Genomic DNA, 15178 nt, shown 5'->3' on the forward strand with positions numbered 1-15178 from the left:
TTTCCTCTCATGAGGAGAAAGAGTAAAAAAGTACAAATTGGTTTATTGAAGATGACTAATAATTCTATAGTTAAATTTTCAAATTAAAAAAATGCTACCCTGTTAAACTCTTATAAATAAAGAATAAAGTTAATAAATAAAATTATCATATTGACTGATGTCACCAATTTTATTGTTTGTTTTGATTTTATAATTTTTTTTGCAATTTCATATTCCTCCAGTTTGTAGGTTAATTAGAAAGTACTTTGAAACTTCTTTTTTTGTTGTTTGTTTTACTCAGACAGTGTCCTCTTCTTCTTGCTCTCCCAAAGGAAGAGAAGAATGATCATCAGTGGTCAATGGCAGTTGCAGAACCAACACCGAGAACCAACTTCACACTCAGGAGAGAACACTAAGCTTCTTCCTCAGAGTTTCAAGTGCTCTACACATTCAGAGAAACTTCTCTCATAATGAACTATAGAAATGATCCCTGAAAACATAATCTTTGAAATTTCTATTTTCGGTGCAGTTCCTGACTTATGGTGGTTCCACGATTTTTCAACTTTACAATGATACAAAAGCAATATTCATCCAGTGGAAACTGTACTTCAAGTTTTGAATTTTGATCTTTCCCTGGGCTAGTGATTTGCCCTAAGATACTCTCTTGTGATGCTGGGCAGCGGCAGTGCTGCAGCTCCCAGTCAGCCACGCAATCACGAGGATAAACAACTCGTACACTTATAACTATTCTGTGCCCATACAGCCATTCTGTTTTTTTCTTTTCCTTACAGTATTCAATAAATTACATGTGACATTTCAACATTTTAGTACAAAACAGTCTTTGTGTTAGATGATTTTGCCCAACAGTAGGCTAATGTACGTGTTCTGAGTACATTTAAGGGAGGCTGCACTAAGCTGTGATGTACAGTAGGTTAAGTAGATTAATGCGGTTTCAACTTAATATTTTCAACTTATAATGGGCTTATTGAGACTTAATCCACCGTAAACTGAGAAAGATCTGTGTTATACTTCTCTTGAGTCTATATAGGGCAATTGCTACATATGTAGGGTGTACATATAATTTATTTTCTAAATTGGAGTGAAACTGAGAAATAAAAGGTGCACTAGAACCTAGGACAATGGGTGTAATTGTGACTGTCCCCAGCACACCAAAATATCTCGTCACCCTATAGACATGTATTGGAGAAGCACATTTCTTTCCACGGTTTTTGTGTCCTGAAGGGAAAGAAATTTCCAAAATAGTATGGTAGAAACACTTTTATCTTTTCTCTGCCCCCTTATTCCTCCCCAGAAGAGGAGGAGATTGATGAATCTGGGAGAAAACTGAGCATGTAATCTCCAAGTACAACCACTGCCAAAGCAACCAATGTAATACTTGATACTTCCAAAAATAAAGATTTTCCCAGATGCTTGCTGCAGAAGGTTCTGATATTATATAAAATGATAAATGTTTGCTTGATAATTCTAATTTTCAATATCCATGTGGAGTTTTGAAAAATTAAATTAAAAAATATCTCTCTCTTCACTACAACTCCCTCTACTGTAAATCTTTTCAAAGTCTTCAGGTAGAAACTTCTTTTTAAAGGAAAGCTTTCTTCTCATTTTTACGTATCATCAAAAGATGCCTTCTCTGTTTCTGAGAATCCTCTGTTTAATAAAATTTAAATTTAGCTTTTGCCTTTTTGCACTCATTAAGTGTGCAAATCAAGTTCAACCTACTTTATTTTGTGTATTCTTGAGCTACATTTATTATTAATCTAAAATTTAAAATCTAACCCAAATTGTGGAGCCCAAGTTGGGAAGTTTTTGTTTTTGTTTTTCATCTTTTAAAGACTTCCCTACAAAAGAGTGCTGGTGAGTATATGTCACTTTTGAGCAGCCTATAGATCTTTCCATGGTATTGAATCTTTAATTTTAAAGACAGAAACAAAAGATACTAAAAGCAAAGCTAAACATTAACAAATGCCTATTTTCAACTGCTTGAAAAAATAAGATGGCTTAATAAATAAAAAAGAAAGATGCAGTACTGTTCCAAATATAATGTATCGTTTAGATTATGAAATATCTAGAGACGTATACTACTGTATCAGCTAGCATTACCCATATCTCTTAAATCCACTAGTATTTCAGGACGAAAAGACATCAAGCTCCACACACCTGATTATTTACTATGACTCTAAATATAGTGTCAGTTTGTTCTTTTACCTCTTCAGGAGTAAATTCAGTTGAGTATATGGGAGTCAAGAGGCCTGAACCATCCAGGCATCTTTTTTTGAGACAGAATCCTCTCTTTACTCTAGCTGAAGGATCCCTAGGGAGAGACATCAAGAGGACACAGAGACTGCACTTGAGTCTGAGGAAGAATGCTGCCTTCACTAAGTGGATTCACTCATAAAACCCTTAACTGTCTTGAAACTGCTATACTGAAGGTCATTAGTCAGCATCCGATTGCCTCAGCAAGTTGTCTTTTCTTGGTTCTCATCTTGCACAGCTCATTACCTTCTTTAAATGCTTGTGGACTCCTATTCGTGGGTACACTGTCCTGACTTCCCTATTCTCTCGTGGCTTTTGTTTTTTCCTTCTGTTAGTGGATATTTTCTCTCCTTCTTCAATTTTGAGGTGATTTCCAAAATCTTCCTGTCTCACCTTTTGCCTGTAGATATTTTCTTCCTTTGTGTCAACCGCCTCCTCAACAAAGAAGATTCCCACTTCTACACTTCTAGAAAAATTCCTAACTTCCTGCTAGACTTCTCCACCTCGAGCTATCTACACCTCGCAAAGCAGTCCTCGAGCTATCTACACCTCGCAAAGCAGTGTGTGTTAGCATTTGCGCAGGCCCTTTGTCTCTCTTCCTCTGTAGTTTTCTTCCTGCTCTTCCCTCCATCTGGAGCCCCTTTGCAAATTCAACCTGTTCAAATCCTGCTTAAGTTCAAGCCTCAAATACGCTTCCAGCTCAAAGCTTATCAAGACTTCTTTTAACCACATTTGATATCTTCATGTTTTGAACTCAGGTGGCACTCTGGGTTGTCTAACTTACAGAAATGATTCAACTTCGTATAATTTGTTGGTTATTTATATACCCTTATGCTATAATTCATAATTTACTCGTACTATACTATATACATGTTAAGAAAATGTAGCTTTCCCCCCCTATAGCCAGGCTGATTACCTTCACAAGCCACCACCCACCTGATGTGAATAAAGCACAGTAGTAAATGGCATATATGACATGACACTTTTTTCCTAAAGAAACATGTGATGAGTGTGGTTATTCACATATTTTTCCTGACTTTACCCACCATTGAGGATAAATGGTTCACATGTGTAATAATACACAAACTCCAGTGTCTGAGACCCCTCATGTGGCTATACAATACTTTACTCTGTCCCCTCCAATTTGTAACTTGAGGAGTCCTAGAGGAAGGGAGAAGAAAGATCCTGACTTAATCAGCACGCTGCATTCCTTCTGCTCCAATGTCCTTTGCTCAGACTTTATGACCCCTTGTCACAGTTTACTCAAGGGGTTTGTCCCACCCCTTTTCTGTGTGGCTACCAATCTACTCCACTCCTTGAAAGAACGATCTTCTTATCTCTCCCCAGATATCTGAGAAGCTTGCTATTTTAATTCCACGGGGAAATTATAGGTCCCTGTGGCAGTAGGAATCACAGTGCTTTCTTCTATATCATTGTTCTCTTTTATCCAGAGCAGGCAAGCTCTTGAAGGGAGGAGACAAAGAGGGGTCAGAAGATGGTCAAGCCCAGTATCACACTGTACTTGTACCTGTTCCCTCCAATCTTTGGATGCTGGACCTCAATCTACCTACCCTTCAAGAATACTATACTCTTCTTGTACCCGCTCCAGCCGAATCTCTTTCAGGGAGCCTGAGTTCATCTGACAGATCTTTCAAATTGGAAACCTATCTGCAGGGAAGATTCATGTTTTCTCCCACAGTCCTAGACTCAGTGAAGATCAGAAAATATGTCTGGACTCCTGTTCCAGAGTCCTTGAGGTCATCAGACTGAGGTGGCTCTAATGCCATGGCAATCTATGTAAGTAAGCAAACCAAAGTCTAAGTCTGTATTTTATAAGCTTTATAGAAAATTTTTTACTCCTTTGTTATTAATTTTTTGTAGGGGAATTTAAATAATTTGAATTTGACCTGACATCATTTTATTACAAATTAGAAATATGGGTGAATTTGAACAAATGCTCTATGGAGTCAAATCTGCTTTAATCATTATTTCTTTTCTTTGTCTTTTTAGAAAACTACTATGGCTCTCTCTAAGAAAATCAAAACCATAAGTAACCTACAGGTAAAAAAAAAATCTATTGATGCCGTGTGGCTTCTACAGGGCTCCAACTTTCATGCAAACAAGACATACCTTGAGAGAAAATTTCACCTATGTCTGGAATGCCCCACAGCACATTGTAAGAGGCTCTATGATGTTATTATAAACCTTTGTTGGTTTAAAGTTGTTGTAAACCGCAGTGTGATTTTTTACTGGATCCTAAGTTAATTAAGTGTTATCATAATGAACTTAGTGGTTGTTGATTTCATCATATGTAAAAAACATATCTATCTGGGAGACGTCACAAAGTTTACTGTCATTGAGTGGAAAGAATGAAATCCCCAATTACATATGAATTTGGAGATATATATAGACATATATATCTGTATATATGTCTCTATACACACACACACACACACACACACGTGTGTGTTTAGAACCATGTTAATTGGTTCACATTTTAGTTGAAGAACATGCATAACAAAAAGCTAAACCACATCTTTTTCACCTTTGACACTGTCCTGGACAGAATTGAAAGTGAGGCCCACAGAACTCTGAATGCTATTGGCAAAATGATGTCCCTTTCCCAATACTTCTCACTACAGAATATCTAAGATACCAATGACAAGTAGAAGGCTGTAATTGGAACTGATGACTTACCTCCCTTTAGGACTCCATCAGAATGCATTCCATCATGCCTTTAACACATAAAGCCCAAACTCCCAGGTTATTTTTATCACTTGTATTTTCCTCTATACCCTGTCATGGAGCCAAATTCCCATCCCTCCCTGACCTGACAAACCTGTCCATTATATCCTCTGTAATTTAAAATGTGTAGTCAAGAAAATCCCCTAGATCATACATCTCTTTTTCTGAATGGTCACTTAACTTTCTTGATATAACAGAAAACTGGCTGTCTTCTGCTTCCCCTGCAGCATTCTTTTTAAGTTTATTCTTTAATTACGGTAAAGTAAACATACAATCAACTTACCATTTTAATGATTTTTCAGATGTACAGTTCAGTGATATTAAGTACATTCACATTGTTGTACAATCATCTCCACTGTCTACCTCCTGGACTTTTTTCCCTGAAGCCCGCTTGATTGATGGTTATTTTCTCTCTCACCTGTCACCTCCCATTGGACAGGGAAGGAGCCGGTGTCTCCTTATTACTGTTTGGGACCATTGCCCTTCCATTCGCTACTTATTGGACAACCCCAATTTACTGAAGCATACGGCATCAGTTTAGACTGAACATCAGGCCAAACCTCTCAGAGCTGCATCATCCACAGATCCCTAGTTGCAATGACCAGATTTTAGTACTTTGGTCACTCGTTATAGAGTTAAATTCAAAGTTCAATAAAAAAAAGTTAATATTTTTCTTTTTTCTTTGGCTTAAATCCTTTGGGAACATATCTGTCATAGAGAGGGAGGTATGTTTTGCTTCTTCTCCATTGTCTTTCTTCCAAATACTAGGCTGCTGCTGGCTCCTTCAGGGTGGAAGAGGGGATGGAGTGGCTTCAGGGAGAAGCAGGAAATGTTTACTTGAGAAGTATCAATCTATAATTGAATCTTTAAACCTGACTTTTGTCTTATGAGGGCTTTCATGGCAAAACAAGAGAAAAAGTTAAAAGACAATGAGAAACTGGGAAATACTTCATGCTATTTAATGGAACTACATAATATATTTCATAATATATTTAACAAACTCCTTATTGATCACATATGTATGTTTTTCTCTATTGCAAATATAGCTCCCATGAACACAATTTTGTCAATGTTTTCCCATTTATATCGATTTTATTTTTTAAAGAATTTTTAAGTTCACAGCAAAACTGAGCAGAAAGAGTTTTCCTACCCCCCCCACCAAGATAAGTCAGTAATAAGTTTTCCATAGGCTAGTGTAAAAAATAGAGGGTGTAACTTCTATACAAATAGAAAACATGATTAAAATCCTTTAGAATAGGAAACGTTTAACTGGATTTTACTAAAGCACAATGTTTTGGATTTTTAGCATCTTTGTCTCTGAAAAGTTTAATGTAATACCGTAATAGAGCGCGCAGTGCGCAGCCCTTAGCGCTCGGCCATTGCAGTGCGCTGTTACCCGCTCCCCGCCCCACACCCAGCCCGGACTCCGTTACCAGGCAACAGTTACCGGGAAACCATTAACGCGGGAAGAGTAGAGCGGGTTAGAAGTCTGCTCAGCCATTAGTCGGCACCGCAGTGGGCCCCGCGACCCGCACCAAGCGATCAACTCTCAAGGAGCGACCGTTAGAGGGGCACTGAGCCAACAGTCTGCAGACTGGTGGTCGTCAGGTGGAGAGTGAGGGAAAAGGCAGATCCCGGCCTTCTCCCCGGGGGCCCTCCAGCTCACCCGGCCTCGGGCTGGCGGGTGAGCCGGGGGCGCCCAGGGAACAGGCTGGGGGTGTGTTCCGCAGGGCTCCAGAGCCCTCGCCAGGACTGCCCACTGGCCGGGCCCAGGCCCTGAGGCGGCAGCGAACCTCCCCCCCATCCCTGCCTCTGCGACCTAGTGGCAGCGGCAATCTGCATGGGACACAGTCTGGGGACCTGGCCCCCACCGTTTAGGCGGCCTGAAGAGCCTGAAGGCCAGTTAGGACCTGGGTGCCTGGCTCCCTCAGCGGTGACACCTGGGCAGGGTCTGGGGACCTGGCCCTGAGGGAGCCACCAACTGAGATCTGCCTCTTCAGCCAGGCCTGGGTGTTGGACCCAGACTGGGTGTTGGACGAACACGCTGGGTGCCTTGGGAACTTCCCCTTTCTTGTCAGAACAGAGAGTAACATTTGTTTGGTGGAGATTTACAGGAATAGCCTTACCTGACTGTGACCTGACCTCAAGAACAAAGGATCTGACACCAAGAAGTTTTCAACAACTAACCACGCCCCTCCCTCACCTTTCCGATAAAAGGGCTTTGCTGAAAGCTTTCAGGGAGTTAGGGGGTTTTAAGGTTTTAAACCTCTACTCCTTAGCCTTTACCAGAAACTACCATCCTGATTGGTCAGAAATGACAGTGAAAACAGTTGCCCAAGAGGAATTTGAAACTGCTGGAAGGAGTATTATGAATGATACTCTCATACTGGCTTTAGAAATGAGACTAAAATCTGGATTATAGGGTAAATCCACAGACCTACACAGGTAAATGCCCAAGCGATGAAATTTTCTGCAATGACCAACTCCAGTGGCGATGGGAAAAAAGCAGAGCACTTTATACTTCCATGTATTTGGATAAAATATTGAAGTCAAGTTTAAAAGCTTTGAAATTTGTTCATTATCGAGTTAGAGAAGCTATGAGAATTGCTGAAATGGCTAGACATGACTATGTTTTACCAGTTTTTATTTTTTCCAGACCATTTTATTTGCATAATATTGAAGCTTTGTCACAGGTAAGAAGAAATAAGTCACACATAAAAATGGAACTTTAGTAGAATAACTCTGTAAAGTTTAGGGAAAAAATGTTTTAGGATGCTTATTTCCCCTTAATGATAGAATGCTATTCTATTATGAAAGCTATATATTCCTTCAACTGTCAAGCCAATTCTGAAACAGTGTCACTGACAGATGTTTACTTAGAGTTTTTAGATGATGATTCCTACCAGCTTAGCATTTACAAGGGTTTCCTGCAGAACAGTTGTTAAGCTTAAGTTAAATCATGTAACATAGGTTAATTTTGATCAGGGAGAAATTTCATATTAAAGAAGCTCTTAATATGAAAGAGTAGCAGCAATTTTCCAAATCAAAAATATACAAAGTAGAGCTTGGATAAATTATTAACCAAGTATATTTTCAATATATTGCATTTTTAAGTTTTAATTGATTAGGTTACTTGAAAAATATAGATCCTGTTGATTTTATCTTTATGAGTCTACATTGTGATCTAGTGGAGTGTCAAGGCACTAAAAGTGGTTTATATAAATAGATAGATATTGTTCTTAGACTTAACACAAGGTAGGAAGGACAAAGATGTGGGAATGAGCTGTTTTGGAAGATAATGAGTTTGTAGACACTTGGAAGTGATCAAGCGTTAGTTAGATTGTCACTTAGATAGGGCATTATTATAGGGATTCAATCATTGGATGTGTGGCTAGTTGAGAAAACCCTTAAATCTCCATCCATACCTGTAAACTCACAATTCTGTTATTCTCATACCCAAAAGAGAAGCAGGGCTGTTGGATAGATAACACACAGCTCACCTTCTTAAACGACTTAGGTTTGAGATAAGGACATTTAAATGTAGTATCAATTCTTCCTCAAATATTTTACAATAAAATCTATTGACCCAAACACTGTTGATTAGACTTGACGTTTCCATCCTTTCAGGATTACTCAGTATTATTCAAAATGAAATGTTCATTCAATAAGTTTAGGAGGAAAAGAAACATAGCACCATGACAAAAAGTTGGAAGATCTCAGAGGTCTCTAACCCGCCTCTCACTCAGACATGGATCTTTTCATACCTGCTTTAGCACTTTTTGATGGGGCTCTCCCTATTCCAGAAGGAAAACTGCCCTATGGGGACAGTATTAATCCCTGGAAAGTTCTTGAGTATGTTGAGTCTACTCTGCCTCTGGATAACTTCATACCACTACTAGTTCTAATTCTAACTTCTCGTGCAACACAGAATAAATCAAATCCTTATTTCAAAAGTCAGTTCTCCAGGTATTTGAAGACACCAGTCATGCCTACCAAAGTCTTCTCAATAAGTTATTCCTCAAGTAACAGATCTCTCAAATCATGTCACTTTCTCAAATCCTTTTGGGAAAAAGACTAGGTTATATTTATTCATTCAAAAACTATTTATTGAGTTGCTACAGTGTGTCAGATAAAATATGTTATTAATAATATTGAGTAGAAAATAATAATCCATGCAGACAGTTTGTCTTGATAGAAAATGAGAGAATGAGATGAGCCATATTTTAATGAAAGTCTTTTTCATAACTTTCCCATTTTTTGGTACTTTTTGATTTTGGAAGTAAATTATGGGCTAAATAAACGAGCTCTACTTCAGAAGACTAAAACTCTAGTATTACCTGAGTAATAGTATATTGAAGTGTTTTAATACTATCTTGTTGCTTTCCATTTTTCACATATCAACAAACAGTATGGATCTTTCTCATTTATTGTCTAAATAACATTTATTATGTTATCATAATATCATTATGTTCTTCATATTATAATTACAAAATCACTTAAAACCAACTCTGCTGAATATTTTCTTTCCAGTGTCTCAATTTAACTGAGAGACTTGATTTTCATTTAATGAACAGAATACTAGTTAGTATAATGGAAGAATGATTTTCTTTCTTGTTTCATTACTTAGACAAATTGTGAAACACAAGTACTAGTGTTAGTAGAGACTTCATACAATGCACAGGAGCTTTGCTGTAGCATGGCCACTTTCTCATTCTGGCTTTTGAACACTTTACCTTTCTATTGGATCTCTGATTCTCCACTCCTTGTAGGGAAGGAAAGAATGCAGATGGTCCGTCAATCTTTCCCTCTGTCTTTCATCTCTCCCTATTTCCTGCTTCTTTACTCTTGGTCTATAATCATGAATGTAACCTCCTCTCTTTCTCATCTTGGTGAATTATAATCTACTTAGTCACCCAACTTGAGAGTCACTTGGATACCTCCCTTCTCTTTCCATTACCCAGTAGGTAACTAAAACTTATCCATCTTAATTTCCAAATAACTGCTCAGTCTGTCCCCTCTGCTTTACAAGGACTGACCTTGCCCTTGTTGAGGCCCTCATCATTTCTCACTGAACAGTTTCTATCATCTCCTATTTGGGGTCCCTGCCTGCCATCTTGACTTCCCCCTCCAATATGACTTTTTGTGACAGCCAAAAATACCTATCAGAGTTGCAAATGGGGACTTCCCGGGTGGCACAGTGGTTAAGAATCCGCCTGCCAATGCAGGGGACATGGGTTCCATCCCTGATCTGGGAAGATCCCACATGCTGAGGAGCAACTAAGCCCGTGCGCCACAACTACTGAGCCTGCGCTCTAGAACCCACGAGCCACAACTCCTGAACCCATGTGCCACAACTACTGAAGCCCCCACACCTAGAGCCTGTGCTCCACAACAAGAGAAGCTACCACAATGAGAAGCTCACGCACCACAATGAAGAGTAGCCTCTGCTTGCCGCAACTAGAGAAAGCCTGGGTGCAGCAACGAAGACCCAACACAGCCAAAAATAAATAAATAAAATAAAATAAATTTATTTTTTTAAAGTTTCAAATATGTGGCCTTCCAGTACTAAAACTTTCTTGTAGCTAAACCCTAGGACTTTAAAATAGCGTAATAAAATAAAATAGCATAAAAGACACTTGTATTTGGATCCTACTTATACACAATGATTCAGATGCTTTTACTTCTCCCCAAGTCCCCTGTGCTTTTTACCGTAAGAGTTACTGGCACTTCTCTGGATGGATCATGCTTTTTCGTACATATAAGCCTCTGCCGTTTTTCTTCCTTCTGGATATAAAACTCTGCTCTCTCTAGTCTATTTTATCAATTTATACTCATTTCCAAAGACCCTTCTAAAATTTCACCTCTTGAAGGAAGTCTTCCCAGACTTTTCCATGCAGCATTAAGCACTTCCTCTAATCTATATATATCTTGTTGGTGCTAATATGTAATTTAATTTGTTACGCTGTAGTTATATATGTCTGTCTCAATCATCACAGTAAAGCACTCCCTCAAGAACAGGAACTGGAATCTATTTTATTTTTATATTCCTAGTGTCTAGAATATTGCCTGGAGCATCATAAATATTTATCAGGTCAGTACCCCAGGCAGAATTACCCTTTCCAATTCTGCTCTATAGTCCTTTGTTTTAGACACAAAGATAACATTATCAATGTGCTCTTTACCACAGTTGATGGATTGAGACTTACTGAATTGTCAATGACTAAATATGGTTGGCACAAACCACTTGTGATCCTTCTCTTTTCTAGGAGGACTTAGTACATACAGTTGGTGAGAGTGCAGCATTGGGAATGGCAAGAATAATATTGTGGGAAGGATATGAATATTCTGATTCAAAGGTAAGCAGTGATTACTCCGTCAGCATCTTGGGGGTCTTCTAGATATTGATTTTTTTTTTTAATTTTTCAGGTTGGAGACAAACAGTTGCAGATTATCTACTCACTTGACTTTAATAAAGCGCAAAGAAGACAGGCACTCACATTGAGCACTTACTCTGTACCAGCCACTATTGCTGGTAGTAGCGTAGAAAGGGCACGAGTTTTCCAATCAGACAACCCTAAGTGAGAATTCAAATTTTACATTCTAGGGGTGTAATCTTGGACAAGTTAATTAACCTCTCTGAGACTCCATTTATCCATCTAAAAAAAAGGATTGAAATAAAACCTACTTTGCCAGAATTTTGGTAGATTAAATGATGTAATACATATATGGCAAAGAAAGAATACTAAACTTTAAAAATAAATATTTTTTCATCCACATGGAGGATGGATTCTCCAAAAGTGATTCTTTATTTTCTGATTATCTATGATAGAAATACTCATGGGAGGAAAAATATATTTATATAAACTTTATTAACAATCTACTCTTGATAGAAATGCTCACGTGGAATAACTCTATTATTTTTCCACAGCTGACTTTGGACATGTTCAGTTGGTGGCCTGTCACACTACCTAAGTGAAAATTCTGAAACCACAGTTTTTCCTCACTTCTAGGTATTAACAAATAGTTCAATTTTCAGGTATTAAAACATCCAGTCTCATAAAATATAAAAACAGCCACGTCTTTCTCGTTCAGCATTGCACAAGTCAGCGTGGTGGGGTTAGTAAGAGCAGGAGGGTTGAATTGCTTGGGTTCCAGTGTTCACTTTTTGCTACCTACTAGTCATTTGACCTTGAGCAAATCTCTACAATTTCTTTATCTGTAAAATGGGGCAAATAATAGTATCTATCTCATAGGGCTGTTATGAGAATTACATTATTCATACATGTAAAGCACTTAAAACAGTACCTGGCACATGGTAAGTGCCATATAGGTGGTGGTTGTTATTCTCCAGGTTAAAACTTCTTGCTTCTCCTCCCCACACCCCAAGCCTGGGTCTCAGTTATGGGGAAGAGGAGTACCATCAATTTCGTTGCTTATTTGCTTCAAGGATGGGTAAGGAGACTAGGGTGGAGAGGAGACAGCTGGTCAAGGTAATTTTTATTTATTTGGTGACGTTTATAATTATTGTTGTCTCTTGAAGATCTTTGCACATGGCTGCCACGTAGGGTCTGGCTCCTTCTTGCATGAGGGGACCTTGAGATTTGGTTAGGGACACTCCCAACACCCACAAAACTTGCACCTCCAAGCTTTTGCTCCTGAGGCATTGGAACGAGGGAGCTGGCATATGCTGAGATGGGGAAGACTATCAGAGCGGCAGGCTGGGAAGAGGATCAGGAGATCAGATTGGAGTAGGTTAAGGTTGAACTGTTTGTGAGACATCCAGGTGGAGATGTCAAACAGGCAGGTGGGTGAACAGTCAGTAAGGGATAAAGTCTGGGAAATACACATTTGGGAGTTCTCTTTAAGGCAGTGAGATGGGATGAGTTTATCCAGAGAGAGTATAGCTGGAGAAGAGAAAGGGTCCAAGAACTAAGCCTAGGGCACTCCAGGGTTAAGAGGTAGGGAAGTTGAGCAGGAGCTGGTAAAGGAGATTAAGAAAGAGCATTCAGTGAGACAGGAAACAACCAGGAGAGTGTGACATCCTAGAAGATGAGTGAAGAAGGAATTTCAAGGAAGAGGGCTGGGACAGAACAGGGGATGCCCCAGTTGAACTTGATTGGGTTTACCTGTGTTCTATGCTCTCTTTGATTACAGTCTCTCCCCAATCATTTCTTTTCTCCCTCCTCCCTCCCCCTTCTTTCTTTCTTTCTTTCTTTCTTTCTTTCTTTCTTTCTTTCTTTCTTTCTTTCTTTCTTTCTTTCTTTCTTTCTTTCTTTCTTTTTTCCTTCCTTCCTTCTTTCTTTTTTCTTTCTTTTTCTTTCTTTCTTTCTTCCTTCCTTCCTTTTTCTTTCTTTCTTCCTTCCTTCTTTTCTTTTTTCTTTCTTTCTTCCTTCTTTTCTTTTTCTTTCTTTCTTTCTTTCTTTCTTCCTTCCTTCCTTTTTCTTTCTTTCTTTCTTCCTTCCTTCTTTTCTTTTTTCTTTCTTTCTTCCTTCCTTCTTTTCTTTTTCTTTCTTTCTTTCTTTCTTTCTTTCTTTCTTCCTTCCTTCCTTCTTTTCTTTGTTCTTTCTTCCTTCCTTCTTTCTTCTCTTTCTTTCTTTCTTCCTTCCTTCCTTCCTTCCTTCCTTTCTTTCTTTCTTTCTTTCTCTCTCTCTCTCTCTTTCCCTTCCTTCCTTCCTCCCCCTTTCCTTCCCCCACTTTCTTTCTTTTTCTTCCTTTCTTTTTTATTCTATGGTTTCCTGGTTTTATTTTTTTCCATCTGTCCTAGAAACCTCCTCAGATGCCTCAGATAAGGAGTCTTGCCCTGACTAAAAATGACATTTTTTCCTAAATATAGTATGAAGCTGGCCTAGAATGAATGTGCCTTGAACAAAAATATTACACACAGGATTTTCAGAACTTGTAATTGCCCAAGTGATCCTTGTTCAACTGCCTGCCATTAGGTGCTTTATTCTGCCTTATGACTTTGCATTTGAACCTCTAAATCCTTATTAGATGGATTCACATTTCCAGGGCCTCTTCTCCCAGAGAAACTATCCTACTGTTTTAAATTAATTGGAGTTTTTTATACAAAATAACTGACGCGCTAGTTGAAAACACACTTTATGTTTATTGAATCTACTAGGATTTTCTCATGGTCCTTCCTTTATGGATCAAGGCAGACATTGATGAAGATTCTAGCCAGATTATTCTGGGTTAGCTGATGATGTCATTTCAATTAGGCTAGCCCATTCTAGCCGCACAGTGTGATCATCCATAGGTGGAAATGTGTCCTAGTGTTAAAGCCCAAAATTGTGGACACATCAATGGCACCCAACCATAGACTTGTGGGAAGACAACCTTACTTTCTATATGCTATACAAGTGACTTAGGTGTTTGGTTGTAAATAATGATCTTTTATAGACTCTCCTACAACCCAACTGATGAATAAATAATGGATGATATATTTATACTATGAAACTGAATCACAGCTAAATTTTTTTTTAAAAAAGGGCTACATGTATGAACATGGGGGAAAAAAATCTCAAGAACGTTGTTTGAAAAGCAAGTTGTATAAAATAAAATATCCCAAATAATATACATTTATATAGAAATTTAAAAACACACTGGGACTTCCCTGGTGGTGCAGTGGTTGGGAATCCGCCTGCCAATCCAAGGGACACAGGTTCGATTCCTGGTCTGGGAGGATTGCACATGCCACGGAGCAACTGAGCAACTAAGCCCGTGTGCCACAACTACTGAGGCTGCACTCTAGAGCCCGCGAGCCACAACTACTGGGCCCACGTGCCACAACTACTGAAGCCTGTGCCCCTAGAGCCCGTGCTCTGCAGCAATAGAGGCCACCACAATGAGAGGCCCGCACACCGCAGTGAGCAGTGGCCTCCACTCGTCACAGCACGAGGGAGTCCGCGCGCAGTGGCAAAGACCCAAGGCAGACAAAAATAAATAAATAAATAAATTAATTAAAGAAAATATAAAAAAATTTTAAATGCAAAATAATATTACATATTGTTCATAAATACATTTATATGTAGTAAAGTTATAAAAAGATGGATGCAAGGACTACGCCCCGCCCCCAACTTCAGGAGGACGGTTATCTCTGCAGAGGTAAGAAGAGGAATGGGATAACTTGGCAGTCTTAGAAAAATCTGACCTGATATTAACATAGGTGAAGTATCAGTAT

General features: G+C 38.8%; 1 non-coding gene across 1 annotated transcript; it reads right to left on the bottom strand.

Annotated features, from left to right (window-relative positions):
• Positions 1 to 274: 274 nt before the first annotated feature.
• Positions 275 to 485, bottom strand: LOC114902150. Its single transcript, XR_003795380.1, has one exon. It is a non-coding gene; the product is annotated as a small nucleolar RNA U3 (small nucleolar RNA).
• Positions 486 to 15178: the final 14693 nt, after the last annotated feature.

This window comes from Monodon monoceros, unplaced genomic scaffold, assembly GCF_005190385.1.
Source record: "Monodon monoceros isolate NGI ecotype Baffin Bay Population unplaced genomic scaffold, NGI_Narwhal_1 Super_Scaffold_2, whole genome shotgun sequence".
NCBI classification, from domain to species: Eukaryota; Metazoa; Chordata; class Mammalia; order Artiodactyla; family Monodontidae; genus Monodon; species Monodon monoceros.